The sequence below is a fragment of the Ruditapes philippinarum genome, unplaced genomic scaffold, assembly GCF_026571515.1.
Source record: "Ruditapes philippinarum isolate M1 unplaced genomic scaffold, ASM2657151v2 ctg135_1_1_1_1, whole genome shotgun sequence".
NCBI classification, from domain to species: domain Eukaryota; kingdom Metazoa; phylum Mollusca; class Bivalvia; order Venerida; family Veneridae; genus Ruditapes; species Ruditapes philippinarum.
In genome coordinates, this window is record NW_026862663.1 from 541,671 (window position 1) to 560,153 (window position 18,483).

Consider the following 18,483-nt stretch of genomic DNA (forward strand, 5'->3'; position numbering starts at 1 on the left):
TTCTTGACGACAACCTGACCAACATCCCGACTTCTTCTTGATCACCCAGACCTATACGCGAGTCATACACGATCTCAACTAGACTAACTGGCCCTCTGCTCGATCATTGCCAGATTTCCACACGACCAGATCGGATAAATGAGTAGAAGTAGAGATGATTGTGTACACATCGGGTAAGAGATGTATACCCGATGTATACCTGACCAAACTAGATCGTTACACGCTTTATTCTCGATCAACTAGATCTTCTACTCGATCACTATACGATCGCTTCTCGATGTCTTATCTACTCGATCGCTACTCAAATTTTTTTCACATGTCAAAAAAATTTGGGTAGGAAGCCCGAGCCATGCCGACCAAGGTAGACAGCTCCGACCACCCCTGATCACGCAGGCAGACCTAGCTAGACCGGTACCCGATCGCTTGATCTTGCTTGATCGAGTTGATCTGATGGGCGGTGAGAATACAGCATAACCAAACTACTAAATATTTATACCCCCACCACAAAATGGGGGGGGGGGCTATAATGGATGCGCTGATCGCGTCCGTTGGTCGCGTCCGTTGGTCGGTCCCTTCGTCTGTCTCCATTATCGTGTCCACTCTATAACTCCTATACCAATTGAAGGATTTTCTTCAAACTTGGCTCAAATGTTCACCTCAACAAGGGGATGTGCAGAACCCATGTTGCCCATGTGCCAGCTCAAAGTCAAGGTCACAATTGAAGGTCAAATATCAAACAATGAAATATGAGACAGTATGTCATGTCCACTCTGTATGTCCTACACTAATTAAAATATTTTCTTCAAACTTGGCTCAAATGTTCAACTCAACAAGGGGATGTGCAGAACCCAGGTTGCCCATGTGTCAGCTCAAGGTCAAGGTCACAATTGAAGGTCAAATATCAAACAATCAAATATTAGACAGTATGTCGTGTCCGCTCTGTAATTCTACACTAATTAAAAGATTTTCTTCAAACTTGGCTCATATGTTCACCTCAACAAGGGGATGTGCAGTACCCATGTTGCCCATGTGTCAGCTCAAGGTCATGGTCACAATTGAATGTCAAATATCAAATAATCAAATATTAGACAGTATGTTGTGTCTACTCTTTAAGTCCTACACTAATTGAAAGATTTTCTTCAATCTTGGCTTTAATGTTCACCTCAACAAGGTAATATGCACCCATGTTGCCCTTTTGCCGGCTTAGGGTCAAGGTCACACTTGTTGAAGGTCAAAAATTGACTTAAAAAATATTCTTAAATTTTAACATGTATTGAATATTATTGAAACTAGAAAAGGTATTTGCTTGAAACTTAGAATATATATGAAGTGTCACAATCAAGATACGCAGGTCAAGTTTCATAACTCTGTATTGCATTTTGACAAAGTTTTGCCCCTTTTTAAGTCTTTAAAGTTACATACAATCAAATATTAGACAATATGTCATGTCCACTCTATAAATTCTATACTAATGGAAGAATTTTCTTCAAACTTGACTCAAATGTTCACCCCAACTGGGCAATGTGCAGAACCCATCTTAATTACCCTTGTGCCAGCTTAAGGTCAAGGCCACACTTGAAGGTCAAAAATTGACTTTGAAAATGTTCTGAAATGTTAACATGTACCTGAATATTTCTAAAACTAGAACAATTAATCATTTGAAACTTCAAATATATAGGAAGTGTCGCAAGTAAGATATGCAGGTCAAAAAGTGGGGGGGGGGGGGATAACTTTGTATTGTATTTTGACAAAGTAAAGTCCATTTCTTAAACCATAACAGATATTTACTTGAAACATAAAATTTATATGAATGTTTACAAGCAAGCTCAGATGACGAAAATTCTATAATTCCATTGAATTATGACACAAGTTATGCCCCTTTTAGGCTAAGAAAATGTTCTGATATAACCATTAATACTTAAATGTTTCTGAAACTAGAACAGATATTCACTTGAAACTATATATGAAGGGTCACAAGTAAGCTCAGTATACTCTTAATTACATTTTGACATAATTATGCTATTTTCTTAACTTCACTGCTTTTGTTTGTTTTAGTACATTGGGAAAATGAAAGGTTATTTGTAACTGTTTCAAACATGATTTGACAATATATATTTATACTATTACCTGTACAATTTGTCTTTTTTGCACCAGAGAATCTTTTTATGTATATATATTTGTACTACTAAAGTTATTCCCTTAACCACCTTTCCAAGTTGTCTTCTGTCAAGGACATTGGTGGGGGTATGAATCACATTCAGCGATAGTTCTAGTTCATTATGATTGTGCAAAAGTTTTTTTCCTCGAAAAAAAAAGACATCCTTGTGAAAAACCCTTGTGAAATCGCCAAATATTGTATGTGATATTTTCTAGGAATACACTATATTGAAGTAATACAGGAAAAAGTTTTTTTGGTTTCAAGTTGCTTTACCTGGCTTGTGAGTATTTTCCCACATGATTGTCATTAATTACAGTGTTGTCATTTATTTTTTCTACACCTTGCTATTACAGCCTTGCTTTCACAGAATTAACAAAAGTGCATACAAAATACAAGAGCATAACTTTTTAATTGTATTAAATTTACCTTGATTTTATAATCAGAATGGTCTGTATATTTTAATTTTACTGCATGTCAATTATATTTGCCAATATTTGTTTAATCAGTAGGAAGTGAAATGTGTTTGAGTTGTGTACTAATATCTGCATGATACCTGCATGTCAGAATTCTCACACATGGTTTCAATCATGTGTAAAACCTGCTGCAGTAATGAACATGCTGTTGCATGTATTATTTTTTATATTTCGGCATTGACAAGCAATTCTCATGAACAGATACTTTGATGTATACAATCTGAATACAATCAGTTTGAAGGCCTGACATATCAGTAAAATGCTTTTCTTAACTCTCTATCTGGTTCTAACTTCTCATTTAATTTCCTTAAAGTAGACAATCCCGAGAATTATTTCGATTTTATCTTCGAATTTGCAGGGATTTATCTTACTTAGACTTTTTTACTTATAAATCATTTATTTTTTTTAATAATAAATATGTTTCACCATCATTATAACCACTAGTATATTGGTTGGTCAAATCAGAGGAGAGATTTGGATAGAAGGTATATAAATATAATATTTTAAGGTGTTTTGCTACGATATATCTTTGGCAGTGTGCTATCTGAGATAATTAAGCTCTTCAATAGTTGTGGGAAGGTGTTTTACTTTCTCCCTCTATATAATTCTGTTATCGTTTGACACTTATTGCATATATATGCGAGAAGCTGGTTCTGTTTAAATATAAAATGGTGAATTACTATTGTTTTAATGTGTCAGGCAATTGTTAAATGACTGATTCATATTTACTCAAATATATTGCTAAGGACAATAAAAAAAATAATATCAATTTATAAAATTTGATTACTGTTTGTTGTAAATCAGTCAAAGTGTGTTAACTTGATGAATATTTTGTTTTCAGGATTTTGATATCAATTTCTTACTGTTACAAAGTGAAATTGATATGTGAGAAATTAATGCTGGATTTTAATTGAATGATTTTTGGTGTAAATAAAGAGCTTTATAGACTTTATAGCTTTATGACTCACATTGAAATGATGAAGTGAAATAGTGTTGATTTATATTTTGAATAAAGACTTTGTGTCAAGTTGCAGTGATTGTGTTGCTATTTTTTTCTATGATTTACAGTTGGTTGTTGTTGAACAGATTGACTATTGTTGATTGTGAATTTACAGAGGAATTCTGGAGATGCACGAGAACAGTTGCAGATAATTTGAAAACAAGAACGGTGTAAATAAGCAGGGGAATTATCAGGAATTGGGACTTATATTGTGTAGGAATAACACAGTTTTCACCATTTCTATACAGAATGAAGGTAAACTGTTTAATTCTTTTTTTAATTAATACACTAGTTTATCCTTTAATTATTTTCATTATTTGAAGTATTAATTTAATTGCAAAATTGATTTTATTTTTTTTATATTTTTTTTTATCTTTTACTTGATATTTACTTTGATCTGTTTCAAAAAGATCAACACTTTGTTGTTATTTGTTGCAGAATTCTATTTTGAATTTCTCTTTAATGATAAAAAAAACTTGATTTGATGGTTATTGTATACATTATAAAAAAAAGTATTGTTAAAAAATTATGTAAAACATTATTAACTTGATAATCACTTAATAAGCATGAGTTGGATGTCAATACTATAGAGGTCATATAGAATAACAAGTGGGCAATGTTGAACTCCTGTCACACTGACTCTTATTTTAAGCAACCATTATTTTTAATGTTAAATGATTTTTCTTAGATTTTGATGTTTTGGTACCACTTTAATGAACCTCAACCCTTTGTGAGGATTCTTGTTATTGGATAAAGGTCAAGGTCACAGAGGCTAAAATTAGATTTTCTTTCTTTTCTTCATAGTAAAGTCATATTTTAAGCTTTGTTAATGCAGCATTTTACAGTAATACTGTTGGGGAATTATTAAATTACAATGAAATATTAACAAAGTTAAACTAAGACATGGGTCTGCATACCTTAGAAAGATTGTTTTAGAAAGAGATTCAATCAGAATATAAAGCCATCATTTAACTTGTTTTAATGTGTTTTATTCATGGCAGCTTATTTACAAGATTAAGATTTTATTTCATGCAATATTTTATTTTATCACATATACCTTGGCACGGATATTTAATAAAGCCATTAAATGATAATACAAAAGTTTGATGACTATGCAGATGAGGCAACTGATCGCTTTATTTACATATTCATATGCACTGTCAACACAATGAAGCAAACATGTAGGACCCATCTCGTCTGTGATAGTACTTTCCCCTCACCGCTGTCAGTTCGAATCCCGACAGGGTCTTTGGATTCTTACATGTGAGGAAGCTTAGTATATCCAGCTAGCTTATGGAATGACTTCTACTCAGATGCCCGCACATGCTAGTAATAATGAAATAAACGTCACCTGAGGTCTTCCTCCACCAGTAAAGTATATGACCTATATTGTTTTGGTGTGATGTGAAACCCAATCAAACAAACAAACAAATTGTGATAGACCTTAAATACTGTTCAAATCTTTGGAATCTTTATCAAATAATAGATAAAAGATTAACTTCATTGTGAAATAGAAAATTAATTTTATTGGTGAAATTCCAAGCCCTTCTTAAAGTTTTTGTTCCTCCAGTCGAATCCATTGTTATTGTTGTAATGGCCTCCAGTTGAATATATTGATGTTATAATGTCCTCCAGTTGAAGCCATTGATGTTGTTGTAATGTCCTCCAATGGAATCCATTGATGTTGTTGCAATGGACTCCAGTTGAATATATTTATATTATAATGTCCTCCAGTTGAAGCCATTGATGTTGTTGCAATGTCCTCCAATGGAATCCATTGTTATTGTTGTAATGGACTCCAGTTGAATATATTTATATTATAATGTCCTCCAGTTGAAGCCATTGATGTTGTTGTAATGTCCTCCAATCGAATCCATTGATGTCATTGCAATGTCCTCAAATGGGATCCATTGATATTGTTGTAATGTCCTCCAATGGAATCCATTGATGTTGTTGTTATTCCCATTCAATCAAATCATACATACATATTTAAACAAGAAAACATACAATATCATCAAAAGCAACATCTATTGACAGCTCAGCTAAGTGGACACCCTACATGTACATTTTGTGACATCACAAAAGGTCACAATTTTACATATTCATCATAACATACATTTCAAGTTGATTTTTGTCATTAATGATTAACATGTTAAATATATAGCATTGAGTAAATGAATGAAATAAATAGACAAGTAAAAATGAATGTAACAAAATACAACAAGTTTTACTTTTACTTTTGATTGCATAACTAGCTGACATTCAATCAGCATTAAAGGTGTCAAGTGTGACTACAAATTATTAGTAGCAAATCTTAAAGGCATATTCTGTTTATGTGATAAAAAATCTCTCATTTGTGACTTTCTATATTGAATTCACTAAAGTGATAAAATTCTTGACTTTGCCTTGTTAGACGCCGCGTGCACATGGCATCTAGTAGATATGCATTTGCCTATTCAGCAATGGGGAAAATTTTAGACTTGTTTTTGTGTAATTTTTTGTTTGTTTTAACAACATCACACTGTCTTCAAATTTTCTAATAAAAATAGCTTTTCTGATGTACAACATGTCACAGTGCTTTAAGGAATTAAAATAAATGTTTAACTGAAGTGATAGTGCCATGTTTGAATATTGTATTCTTTTAATCAATATCTAAGTTTATTTACCTAATAAATAACATGCCAATGAGCCAGTAAATAGTTGACAGTTCTAAATGTTAACAGTTGAGAGAGGTATCGACTGAGGCAGTGTCACTTATTTCATTTGCGCCGCCTCTGATGAAGTATGGCTCCGCCTTAAATTGACGCAAAATTTAATATGATTCTCTGCATGCTAGCATTAATTTTAGTCTTCGTTGACGGAGGGAAGGGAACCAAGACAACTCAATATCACTTCCCTACAACATTAGGATACAAGTTACAAAGCCTAAACCATGCCACTATCAAAGAGGCGGTTCTCTCTCAACCCTTAGTTTTCAGAGTCTAATGACGGGAACCAAATTCGGGCAGGGAACAAGCAAACTCCTCACAGTGATTACCTCCCTTGGCAAAGTGGGTCCTCAAAATCATTCGAACATTATGCAATTCGCACCAATATTTAAGTGGACATATTCTCAGCGCAACAAAGATATTTTTCTATACCTCCGTCTTTGTCTTGAATTAATTTTAAGTATATCAGTCATTTAAATTTACTTGTTATCCAATTTATTTTGCTTCCACCAGACCTTTCAATCTTTGTCGCAACAGACAAACATTTCAGAATTTCAGCCATGGCATTTCTTTCTGAATTTATGCATTAGGCGCTACTTTTTCACAAAAATATGCAACTTAATTATTAAACAATGAGCACATACCAAACAAAACGGAGAAAAAATTGATTAGTGATAAGTGACTGTTCACATCATTTGGCAGCGTCTTTGATGTGCAGCATCAACATTTAACTTGTTTGTATTAGTATAATCTAATGATCTCTAGTTGTATGTGTTAAAATTAACAATGCCGGGGCAAAGTTATTGTTACCTTGAGCAAAAAAAATTCTACTCATTGCTCAGTATTGCTTGGTTGTAAGCTTCCAACACAAATTGAATTAAAATTAATTCAATCTATATAAACCAACTTGTTAAATAGATTTCATATGTGAAAACCTCTATATATATATCAAAACTTGATTCTGAGTATAAATTGAAAATTTATGTAATAGTTGTAGCTACCTTTGTATACTACTGTATGACAATGATATATAGAAAATAATAATTAGGTTTTGTCTGGTGTTTACATCGACTTTAACACAAATATGTTCCGATCATATCATGGCAGTTGGTCCATCTAACTGGCTTTTCTTGATAACTAACCAGTAATTACAAATTTTCCAGTAAGTTGTTATTTCTGAATCTACTGCAGACAAATGATCAGAAAATTGTCATGAACAAATTTTCACTTTTTCTGAGGATGGAACCTGAGTGTCCCTTTGATTATAATCTGATTCTCCCCCTATTCTTCACTTATTAAGAAAATGATGCGAATTCTGTCAATAACTTTTCTCATCTTACTTCTATTTTGTAACATACTTTTCTCTTTACGCAATTTATCATCTTATTGTATTTTAGGAGTTTCAGATATACAGTGTTTACTTTCTTGTATAAAATTTGTATGATAAAGACAAATCTTATGAAAGGAAATATTACATTTGGTGATAATGATAAGTGCTTTTAATTAAGTATATCTCTATTTTATGCACCAAAGCTGTGATGTTTAGAGATTAAATAAGTATAAGATCATTTCTGGCAATATTAACTTTAAGTTAACAACTGCCACAAGCCAATCAGATTGCAGGAAATAAATTGCATAGCAATAAACTTAATCAATTGCTATCAGTCGATGTATTAAGTATAATAACCATTTTCTGTAATGTATAAATTGTATCTTTTTAATTTACGCCACGAAAATCTAATAAATAGAAGCAATTACCTATATCCTTATTGCTGTACATTGCAACCCACTAAAACATTCTTTAAAGAAATATTTTGGCACCATTGGTAATTGTTCAGCCTAAAATTACGCATATTATGGTTTTAAATCGGCACCTCAAGCAATCTGTTTCTATATAATATATCGTCTGTAGTATAGTTCTTTAATGTATTTCTTGAATCTTTGCTTTGTTTCTTTGTATATTTTGTTATAGGTAATAATGTTATATTAGTGACAGTATTTTCATCTCAGAGCATTCACTATTTACATAGTACCTTTGACCACATTTTTGCAGAACTTCTATTGGTCTAATTATGTTACTTGTTTGTAATAGATGGCACACCTAATCACACATTAAGTGGAAAATTAGTGCCAATAACTGATTTAATCAACATGACTAAGGTCAAAGAAAATACACAGAATTGTAGTATAGAGGTAGATATATGTCCTACGGGTAAATCTTACTTGAAAGCATAATTGCTGTTGGAACTAGTTGTATGTTCCTTTGATGAATAGCAAACTGTTGTTTTGTCAAAGCTAATGACTTGAAATGAAGCATGTAAAGCTTTAAGATTTGATGGCTTTCTTTGACTTGTGTGGTTGATTAGGTTTTTCTGAAAAATTTAGTTTCCAAAATACCTGCAAAGGCTATGACTGTCACCTTTTGTTTAAGAATCATGAACTTGAAAATAAATACTTCAAGATTTTGAACGCAGATTAAAGAAATAAGGTTTATTTAAACTTTAAAAGCTCCTTTTGTTTAATCACAGTGATGAAACTTAGTTTGTGCTATAAGCTCACCTGAGCACTAAAAGCTGTCCATTGCCTCTTATCCACAATTTGTTTGTCGGTTTTGTACTATATGAATCCAACTTGCTAAGGACTGTGTACCTTGCACACATATTGTTCCATTTTTTGGGTGGGCTTGTACTTCACAATCATGATATGAATCTTTTATGAATATGCATTAATGGTCATATTTGTTTAACAATTCTCATGAATTTTTCATTGTAGGTCAACAATTCTATCATGCCTGGATAAATTTGTAAATATATTGGACATGATGTTGGCATGTTTCATGCAAGAACAAGGTCAAGGTCACACATGCCTATAAATGATCTTGTTTGGTGCATAACTTTGTTATTCAGGGATAGTATTGAAATATTTTTGCATAAACATGCTGCTTATTAAGATCAAAGTGATGTTTTAACAAGGTACAGTTTACCAGCGGTAAAGGTCAAGGTTATACTAAGTCATATGTAATGATATGATGTTGCATTGATAGACATGTCCTGAGTCTGTATCTTTGTCCTTTATTGATATATTTCACAGTAGCTTTAGTTTTGTAGTGATCATTTTGCACTTACTGTTACAAACAATTTGTGATGAATTAGACCAAGCATGTAGCTTAATGGTCAAGGTCATAGGTAAGATTTTTAAAAATGTACAATGGTGGTCTAAATGTCTGCTTATCAATTCTGTCATTCATACAGGAAATTTAAATAACCAGTCATAATTTTGTGATACATAAAGAAGACTTGCTGTGTATAAATCTTTAAATAAATAATTTAAACAGTGAACTACATATTTTATAATAAAGTATTTTTGTTATTCTCTTTAAAAATTATGCAGTGAAAATATCAGCACATTTCTAAATATAATCGGCACACAAAAAACTCTGCAATAAACAAAGCATATTTTTGAGTACAATAAATAATGTTCACCTGCAAAACTACTTACAAATAGTTTCATATTCTTATTTTAATTACCTCTGAAAGAAGAACAATGAAACAGGAATCATAATAATGGTACAGTATACATATATGATGGTATTTTTATGGAATTCCAAGATAACTGGTGTCTGAATTTCAGAAAAACCCTAGTCATGATATTTCTCTGAATACATCAAAATGGTGAGTAAAACACAAATGCATTTAAACTGAATAAAATTGAAAAAAAGAAAAGAAAAAAAAATGAAATTGCAAGAATTTCAAAAATTTGACCCGAAAAAGTTTAGGGAATGGAGATCATATCTCAATCATAGATAAATGAAACTCATATGCCATTTTAAGTATCATGTGACAAAGTATGGAGGCTTAAATGTTGGTTTCCTTTTCAAAACTTTAATGTATACAACCATAATTTGAGAATTTTGCCTTTTGGTTATTTACCAATTTGTATCCCTTTGATTGTTAGGACTTCCATGTAGTGAAGAAAATCTAAATATGTTTAAACAATTTTCAAAATGATTCTGATATTAAAGTATCATTTAAGTAGCTAATGTAGTTTAATAAAAAGACTGCACATTTCCTATTTTTTATGTAGAGAAATTTGAACTGCTATCTGTTTGCTGTATTTACAATTTTTGAATAATATAAAAATTTAGAATGGGCATTTCAAATTAAAAAATCTGATGTATATATTCTAACGGGAGGTATTCCCAGCTTTGATACCTGTCCAGATTTGATATTTAGTTTGATCTTGTCTCAAATTTTTACTTGAAGTGTTTGATAATTTTTTCTAATCACAGAATAACATGATAAATTTATTAGAATTTATCTAGGCAAATAGATTATAAACATTATTTTGTATATTCTTGGTGGTGGGTGGTTATCTCTACCAGAATGTATTTAGTTCTGGGAGAGTAACACAGCCTTTTTAGTCAAATTAAATCAAAAGTAAATTTTCTTTGGATCATTATGATTACTCATATAAGATAGCAACCTTATTTTTTGCTTATATTTCTACAAGTATTCGATCTCTACCCGGTAAATCTATTTTTACTTACATTCCTGGCAAATATATCCAATAATTGAGAGCAATAAGAGAAATGACCAGTAAATTGTTGTAATTGATAGATAAGATTGGCATAATACCTATTTACAGTGCTAATTGATAACACTTGTCTGATAGTAAAAAAAAACATATCTTGTCAGATCACTGAACTCGCTCTTGAACTCTCAATAGCTTTCCTCTAAAATATCAGCAGAAAAAATATAGCTGTTCACTAGTCTTTAATTGGAGGCATTTTATTGGTTAAATTAACAAGAAAAATACTTGGATTAACTTGCTTGGATTAAAAAAAATTACATTACATGTTGTTTAGACTACAGACAGATCCTTAATTGATTGTAAGTTTTCAATATGATACCTATTATGTGAGATATGGTATTCAATTAAAGCCCCTGCAATAATCTTGTAGTAAGGCTGTCAGAATCATGAATTCGATACACTTCAACTTGACCAACTGGAAGTCGTAAGCTTAATACATCCCTTTTAATATTGCTATGCAACTTGCCTGATTGTTTTTTTCTGGATTTGAGTAATTTTCACATCAGTTATGATATCCTCCAAAGCTAATAAACTGTCTTATTTTTCTGGACAAGAATAAAGCACACATATTAAATTATTTTAGTAACAATATGTAACATATATCATACACAATATTCAATCAAACTGATACAGCAACTTTATTAATGAAAGGCAAAATTAATGTCTGTTAGATATTTGCATTCAGTATGTGTATTTGCATAAGATAAATTAAAAGTAATGTCTGTCTTTTTTGTATAGAAAAAAATATATATCAAATGTTGATTCTGAGTTTCACATAAATGAATAACATTTGTTTTCTTCACTGCCCTATTACCTAACTCCTATTTGAATTTGCCGAGAAAAAAAATAAGCAAAATGTGTAAATAGGTTTTCATTGATTGTCTACTATTTCTGTCTCTTCAACAGTACCTATTTACACAATTCTTCAACAGTACCTATTTACACAATAAAATTATAACAAACTTCTAATATGGTCCCCTTTGTGGCTGAGGGGTTGCCATTTAGGGTTGAGGCATCAGAATTGTAGCCACTATTTGCCCCTGCATGAACATAAGAGGTGACTTAATTGGTTTGAATTACTAGAGTCTGTACATCTGTTAGCTCCAGCAGGTGAGATGGTTTCGACCCCAGGCCCCGTGTTCACAAAGAAAAGATCAGGATCAGGATCAAGTGATCCTGATTTTATTTTCTTTGTTTTATATAACTAATATTGATTGTATTTTGCTAGAATTGAATGGTACATAAAGTTAATGTAATATTTTGCTGATTTGCAAAGAAACAATCCTGTTTTGGGATAAAATAGACAAATAACGAAACAAATACAAAAATAATGGGATCAAAATAAGGATCAATTTTAGGATCAAGATCAATATTTGGATTAACTGTAAAATGCCCATATCTTTCAAAAATTACAATAAATTTATTCTTTAATTTCAAAAACATGCTATTTCAAGTCCAGTTTTATCAAGTTAATATTAAATATCTAATCTATAAGAATTAACAATGGATAATATTTGAGTTTTTAGATTTGATCCTGATCTTGATCCTGATCCTAAAATCTTTGTGAACACGGGGCCTGGTGTTGCTTTAAGTTTATAACACTTGAGGTAAGCCAAAATTAGCTTTGCTGTTTCAGTGCCATATGACCATTTGCACTGTAAAACCAAACAATCTACTATGGCACTTGTTATCCACCATTAACATACCTAAAGCTTAGCACAATTGCAGTGTATATATCAATATATATTCACTCAATTTTTTGGAATTTCTACTTAATTTTTTCCTTATACCATACATATTTAGAATACTGTTAGTTATATATAATGTTAGTGCCATTAAGCTTGATTACAAGCAAGCAATTTGATTTGATATATATTTTACACTATGTCATTACTACATAAACACCTGCAAGTTCTAATTAAAGTAGTTTATTACCATTGTTTAATGCACAGAAACACCTCTGTGATTTCTTGTTCATTTAATTGTCCTATTGTTATTACTTACAGTTTCTTTCCTTGGCAAACATACAAAAACACAGTACACAATGCATGTATTTCAGTAATATTTCAATACAGAGTGTAAGTTTTCGACAAATGTTGTACAATTCTTTCACACTCCTTCAATACAGAAGACAAATGTAGTTCTGTTTCTAAGCAGCGGAAGCAATATGTTTTATTTAATTAACATTGAAATCAATGAACAGATTTGTGTATCATAATCTGGTTCCACAAACAAATAAACAGTAGATAAACTTTATATTATAGTGTTAACGCATGTTTTTCCGTGTTATAACATCTGCAGAGTCCAGAGGAACGGTTGGTGCCCGAGCCGGGACGGCCAGGGCTCCAACAGTTTCGAGGTACTCTGCAGACGTTATTACACGGGGGAAAAAAAGGTGCGTTGATGCTATTATAGCATACAATTTTAAACCAGATTGATATAGGCTTATTTAATACAAAGCAAATGCATTAAATCCCGGGTAAAATGGTTTGCATTTGGACAGTATTTATCCAGTTCACACGTCGTTTTCGTTTTGGCAACATGTTTTACGTATGCGTTTTATTTTTCCGGGGCCAGCAACTTGGGAAATACATATCAAATGCTCAGAGCTAAACGAAATGTCGACTTCTAATTGATTTAACAAAGCTTAACAACTCAAGATAGAAATTAAATAAGTCTACCCCAGACAAAGCATGACCCTCAGAAATTCAGATTGAAGAAGAAAAATCACTAGACTTGTGACTTGACATTAGAATCATTTTTGAAAGTTCATAAAAAATTGGCACTAAACATTATTCTCACAAAGAAATATAAAGAGTATTTATCAACATATTAATAACAATAAAACAACATTTTCTCATATTCACTTTGTGTTATCTTGTTTTCTAAGATAATTCGAGTTAAACTGAATGACATTTATTTGTTTACATTGACAAGTGTCAGTTTCTTAGATAGGGCGGCAACTAAGATTAGTGGCGAAGTCTATACGCCATATGTCCGGCATAGTTACTGGAGTGCTGCTCACCCTCATGCGATTGAGGCCCTCAATAAAAAATTTTAATATAACAAGAGCGCATGACTCTTTGGCAATTAGGCCAAATCAACATTTATGTTTGTTAACTGGGCCCTGTATGTATTGCGCATAGGTAAAACCCGGCTATAAAAAGAGCGTGTGACTCTGTAAACACATGGTTTGGCGGCGTTAAAACATGGACAAAAGAGGGGAAAATGGCCGATTTTATGCTTTAATTTAAATTAAAAACGGTTTGTGTATATGCATTCCTGAGAGAGAACAACATTGTTGCAAAATCAAGTATAAAGAAATAAGTGTGAACCAAAAGAAAAACAGTGCAGCATTCATATAATTGCATATTTGATACTATAAGTAAATGATAAATATTTCAAAACAGGGATAAAGGATTTACTCGATGTGTTGTGATTTTATATTGCTTCACTGCCAGTCAGTGTCCAGATTTTATTTAACACCAAACTTCAAAATATGTAGTCTGTGGCCAGACCAAAAGATAAAGAATAAGTTATCATACTTAATATCACCTTGGTCAAAACATCAACAATAACATGTTTCATCACATGCATGACTAAAAATGTAGAAAATAAAAATGATCATAATAGACCAATGCAATCAATGTCAAGACTCAGTATTGCTCCAGTATGCTGGAATGTAAAAAAAGAAAAATATTTTTTTCTGTTCTTTTTTTATTTTCCAGGTGGATTATTTCAGCTCAATCAATGAAAACAAAACACCATTAAGTGGTATCAATGATCAGTTTACTTTCACAAGTGTTTACCTGAACCAATAAAAAATCTCAAATTCTATCTCAGTAAATATCAGCTGTACTTCTGGTTAAGGTATAAGGTCCATCAGGAGATCATATCAATTTGGGAGAACTAATTCTCTTTATATTATTAACTTGTTAAATTGACAAGACCGGGCCTAGCTTTCAGGCTGTTTAACTTTTTGAGAGAACTGCCTCATGAGTGGCAAAATCTGTACTGACCAATCAAATGCCTTAGATTTGAGTTTGAGCTTAGAAGTTTTCTTTTAAGCCTCATGACCCAGGTCTTATTTAAATGATTGATTGACTGATTATGGATGCATCACCTTAATTAATTCCTTCAAATAAAAACCGAAGTTGTGCAAAACCAGCATGCATGTTTAATCATTTTCTTTCCTTAATCATTTGCTGTTGAAATTACACTTTCTTTGCCTTAATCTAAAACATTGTATCCAGATGATATAAGAGTAAAGATGAATCTGTTTCTGCTTAAAGTGTTTTCTTGCATCTGCAAATTACAAACAAAAATTGGTGTTTTGTGAAAATTATAGGGTCTATAACAGTGTAATGATGTAATTATTAATGTAATTAAAAAGTATCAATTATTTTTAGTGTTTAATGTAGTCAAATAATTTTTTTATGATGCTTTTTAAATGATATTAAATTCTAAGCTTTATTTCATTTTTATATGAAAAAAAGATAATGAAACATGTTGAATTATTATGTTAATGATAAGAATAATAAGATCACGGGTCATAAAATTTAAGAAAAAGCCTTAAAGACTGCTCAAAGTCTGAGACATACATGTATGTTTGTTCTCATTTTTGTTCAAACATTATCTCTAGGCCAATGTTATGCAGGACTGTACCTAGCTCAAAAGTTTATCAAATTTATTCTTGTTGCAAAAAATGTAATCTTTAAAATATATTCATCCAAGACCACAAGGCTCTCAGCTTTGATATTAATTGTATCTCCACCACAAATATGTGGAGGGAACCATACTGGAGTCATTTTGGTGTTAATCAGTATGTCTTCATCATGTTAGCTTTATGCCTTAAAAGATTTTCTTCAAACTCAATTGTTCAAAAGGTCAAATAATGTTCACCTCAATATGGGATGTGCAGAACATTCTGTCACCGCTGAGCCAGGTCAAGGTCATCCTTGAAGGTCATATGTTAGTCAATTTTTGTATTTATCCCATATTAACACACATTTTGATTTTAAGGTCATTATAGCTGCGTAGGTCAAAAGTCAAGGTGTTACTTTGTGGAAAATCCTTGTTTCATCTATGATTTTAGAACTTAAAGGAGTGAACCTTAGTTTGTTTACTTTAGTAAGGATATTGCACATATTCAGTAATTGACTTCTTTTGATTTTGATGTCATTAGGTAAAAAATCTAGCTATTATAGGGGATTTGGCCAAGGGGCACTCAGGTATGAGAGTTTTGCATCATTTTGATGAAAGACATGATATTTGTCTGTCAACAATCATACATATTTAAAAATACACATTAATTTTAGAGGGAAATTGGACCAAGCTTCTGCCCCAAAAAATTAAATGAAATGAAAGCCCTGAAGATAACATTGAAATTGTGTTAAATCCTTGTCTTATTAATTTACAAAGGATTAAGTTTTTCTTGAAGTAAGAAGAAAGACACATAATTATATCCTTAATTGCAGAAATGTGTCCGTTGTATTATTACCCAGTTGAAAGTTGGACAACCTTTGTACATTCTATGTCTGTTAAAGCATTCACACAGTGACAACATTACTACTAAAAACACATAAATAATAGCAAAGAAAACAAAAATATGCCAAACCCTAATTAGCACCAGAATCATTGTAATGATTTTGTTATGATGTATATTCTCGAAATGTTGATTACAAAAACAAAAATACTCCTTCTTCTAAATAGATTTCACCACTTTTTATTGCCTCATTATTACAAATGGGTTTCCTACCTTCTTGTAAGTGTCAGTTTTCTTGTTAAGTTTTTCTTTCAAGAAAAAATATATGACAGGTGGAAAATAAAAATACCCGCTAAAATATTGATAGTATCTGTCATAAGATTTAAGTTTAGTGCTGACTTGCATTGATTTTACACTTATATTGTTCAGCACTATAAGAACATGATATAATATGATAAATTCTATGCTCAAGGATATTTGAATCTGTGAAATAAGTCAGAATTGCTTTTAATACCATTTGCAAATTATTCAAGAATAGCCCCCTTGTGGCTTAGGGGTTGCTTTTAAGGGTTGAGGCATCAGAATTGCTGCCGCCATTTATCTCTGCTGTGTGATTGTAAGAGGTGACTTAATGGGTTAGAATTACTTTAGACTAAGCAACTCTTTTTACCCATAATGTTGCTTTAAGTTTGAAACACAAAAAGTAAGCCAAAAATCATCTTTCCTGTTTCAGTGCCATATGACCTATACTGTGTTGGTTTCCTGTTTAGATTGTTTGAGATCTCTTAGCTATTTCTTTACCTAAGTTTGGACTGTGTTAGATCTCTTACATGTTTCTTTACCTTACTTTGGCTTGCTTTAGAGCTCTAGTAGCTATATCTTTACCTCATTTTGGCTGTTTAAGATCTGTTAGCTGTTTCTTCACCATACTTTGAACTGTGTTAGAATTCTTAAATGATTCTTTACCTTATTTGGCTTGTTTTATATATCTAGTTACTATGTCTTTACCTAACTTTGGACTGTTTAATTTAGATCTCTTAGCTGTTTCTTCACCTCACTCTAGACCTTTGCAGATTGCTCATTTACTCTAGACTGCTGCAGATTGCTCATTTACTCTAGACTGCTGCAGATTGCTCATTTACTCTAGACTGTTGCAGATTGCTCATTTACTCTAGACTGCTGCAGATTGCTCATTTACTCTAGACTGCTGCAGATTGCTCATTTACTCTAGACTGCTGCAGATTGCTCATTTACTCTAGACTGCTGCAGATTGCTCATTTACTCTAGACTGCTGCAGATTGCTCATTTACTATAGACTGCTGCAGATTGCTCATTTACTCTGGACTGTTGCAGATTGCTCATTTACTCTAGACTGTTGCAGATTGCTCATTTACTATAGACTGCTGCAGATTGCTCATTTACTCTGGACTGTTGCAGATTGCTCATTTACTATTGACTGCTGCAGATTGCTCATTTACTCTAGACTGTTGCAGATTGCTCATTTACTCTAGACTGTTGCAGATTGCTCATTTACTCTAGACTGCTGCAGATTGCTCATTTATGCTGGACTGTTGCAGATTGCTCATTTACTCTAGACTGCTGCAGATTGCTCATTTACTCTAGACTGTTGCAGATTGCTCATTTACTCTAGACTGTTGCAGATTGCTCATTTACTCTAGACTGCTGCAGATTGCTCATTTACTCTAGACTGCTGCAGATTGCTCATTTACTCTAGACTGCTGCAGATTGCTCATTTATGCTGGACTGTTGCAGATTGCTCATTTACTCTGGACTGTTGCAGATTGCTCATTTACTCTGGACTGTTGCAGATTGCTCATTTATGCTGGACTGTTGCAGATTGCTCATTTACTCTGGACTGTTGCAGATTGCTCATTTATGCTGGACTGTTGTAGATTGCTCATTTATGCTGGACTGTTGCAGATTGCTCATTTATGCTGGACTGTTGTAGATTGCTCATTTGCTGATTGCTCATTTACTCAGGACTGTTGCCCATTGCTCAGCTGCTTCTTCGCCTTTTATGACTGCTTTAGATCTCGAAACTGTCCATT

The 18,483-nt window shown here is 32.2% G+C and overlaps 1 protein-coding gene across 2 annotated transcripts in view; it reads left to right on the forward strand.

Moving 5' to 3' along the window:
• The first annotated feature begins 3,733 nt into the window (after positions 1 to 3,733).
• LOC132719793 (uncharacterized) overlaps positions 3,734 to 18,483 on the forward strand; it is a 118,156-nt gene continuing 103,406 nt past the window's right edge. The window contains exon 1 of one of the 2 annotated variants that reach the window (XM_060703687.1): positions 3,734 to 3,886. The gene's annotated coding sequence lies outside the window, so the exon portion shown is untranslated. The remainder of the gene's footprint in view (positions 3,887 to 18,483) is intronic. The other variant, XM_060703689.1, reaches the window with a different exon arrangement.